This window comes from Myotis davidii, unplaced genomic scaffold (assembly GCF_000327345.1).
Source record: "Myotis davidii unplaced genomic scaffold, ASM32734v1 scaffold42, whole genome shotgun sequence".
Classification (NCBI taxonomy): domain Eukaryota; kingdom Metazoa; phylum Chordata; class Mammalia; order Chiroptera; family Vespertilionidae; genus Myotis; species Myotis davidii.
Genome location: NW_006294243.1, coordinates 698909 through 701483, shown reverse-complemented (window position 1 = coordinate 701483; position 2575 = coordinate 698909).

Below are 2575 nucleotides of genomic sequence, written 5' to 3'. Positions count from 1 at the left end.
GACAACATAATTCACTTTAGAACTAGTATACATGTGGCATATGCATTGGTGGAAAGAATGAAAAGCTCAATAATATAGTTTATAACCTACAGTCCATTTTATAACGTTCAACAAAAGGGTTCCATTGTTAGTAGATTAAATAAAGTTACCCTGAGCATCAATGGATCAAAAGATTTTACTGGATTATGGAATGTTAACCCAGAACTGTTTTGATTCTTGGATGTACATAATAATGCCAACTAACTTTAATTTACTTTTTTGTTTACATGTGGGGACTTTTGTTTTTAAAAATTATTTTGTTAAAAAAATCCCAATAAAGACTTTTTGCTATTATGCTTTTATAAATCTCTTTTAGTCTATTTTTGGCTTCTGCTAAGTTAAAAATTTTATGCATATCTGGTAATTTTTTGAAATAATGATTTTTATTTTTTTCCTGGAAAGAAAATTTTAGAACTCTGCTACTTATATTTTAACAAAAAATTATCCTTTACAAGTTAGCTGTTGGTATAGGATTGATGTTTGTGAATGTTGTAAGCCTAAGAATTATGTGATTTCACATGAAATTGAACTGATCATTCCTTTCCTAGAACTTCCAGAGGATAAACATTTTAGAGTACATTTTTAAAACAGACAAGTCTTAGTGATTTCTTTTATTTCAGTCAAACGTGGCTGCCACGGGAAACTGGGAACCCAGAGGAGAAAGTAGAGTCATGATTTGGCTAAATTTATAAAATGTTCAATGGCGGTTTTCACAACCACTATAAAATTATAATACCAAGGTATCCTTTACTAAAACTAAAACTTAACCTTTAGGCCCCTTAAGATTAGGAAACAAGGACATTAGAAATGAACAGAGCATGGAGAAAGTGCAGAAACTCGCCAGGACAGAAAGCCCTGGATGCCTAGCAAGGGGCAAACTTGGAAAACAAGAACCTTGCCCCCAGGGTAACCTCTCCTCCCCTAGCATATCACTGGTCATGCAGTTTGGACCCCTGAGCTTTCATATTGATGGTCAGGTGGTTTAGAACCCCTGACCTTTTCCTCCTTACAGATAATATCTAGGCCTCAGTTGTAAAGGGTGTTTCACGCACGAAGTAATTTTGATAGAAAACGCAGGTTCATAATTAAAAATTGTAAATTTTTTATTGATTCATAAAGTATACAGTATAGGATTATGTATGGAATAGCCTATCGGGTAAATGGTCTCCACGGCTTTGCTGGCACATACGCATTCTTGTTATTGCTTGAGCAGCTGCATTTTCGAAACAGAATGGTCCGATGATGCCTGCAGCCCAAAATCCGCACCAGTGACATATTGTGGATGCATTTGTTTCTCAACAATCACTCATGGATTTTCTGAAACCCAAATGCGATAATTTTGTCGATTAACCAAGCCATCAAGATGAAAATGATCCTCACCGAAATTCAGCCACATTTATGCAAAACGGTCATGGAAAATTTCAACAAAAGAGTGCGTATGTGCCAGCAAAGCCGTGGAGGCCATTTATCCGATATGCTATTCCATACATAACCCTATACTATATACTTTTTGAATCAATAAAAAATTTACAATTTTTAATTATAAACCTGTGTTTTCTATCAAAACTACTTATTGCGTGAATTTTGGGAAACCCTTTATTTCAGCTCCTGGCCCAGAAATGCAGCAAAATCAGACCGATGGCACCCTGGCTGCCTCTGGACCTGCTACATTGACTAATGACCCCCCTGCCTTGGCATCAGCCAATCAGTGGATACCTGAACCCTGGAAAGCTGATGGATATTCTATTAAGACCCTCCCTCCTGTGAGACCTTCCTAAGATTTCCACCTGCAAGAGAGAGATACATATGATCAGGACAAAGGACCCAGGGCGCATGCTCTCTCCAAGGAGCACACCTGTGCCATTCCCCCACAGGCACATGTCTCCCAACCTCTAAGGGGCCCCAGGAGACTTAAAACCAGGGGAGCAATGGGTAGTGGCAGTTCATCCTGGGCTAAACCCTGAACTTGTCTATAAAGCCCCCTTTTCTCTGACTTCTCTGAATCAAAGCAGCCCAGCCTAGGCTCTCCTATGGCTTCTTCTATGCCCTTCCTTGTTTCACTGACCTCAGTACAATTTTGCTGCCATTATCGACCCAGTGACCCTTTGGCTCAGTGCTGTGCAGCCCTTCTCTTTGGATAACCCATCCCTACCCCCTTTCCTCAAATTCAACTTTTCATTATCCACCATTTGAGATGGCTATTTGGCCTGCCTGTGCACCCCCACATTAACCTTTCAAAGGATTCTTATACATTGAGCTTGATGAAAATATTGACTTCTTTTAAAACTTTCCCTAAAGACAAGTATCACATGATCTCACTCAATTGTGGGATATAATGAACAAAATAACTAGTGAATAACATAGATCCAGGGACATAGAAGCATGGAACAAACTGTTGAATCTTAGAAGGAAGGCCCTGGAGTGTGGGTGGGTGGGGAGATATTAACCAAAGAACTTGTATACATATATGCATAACTCATGGACACAGGGTATGGTGAAGGCCTGGGGATGGGGGCAGGCTTGAAAGGGTCTATGG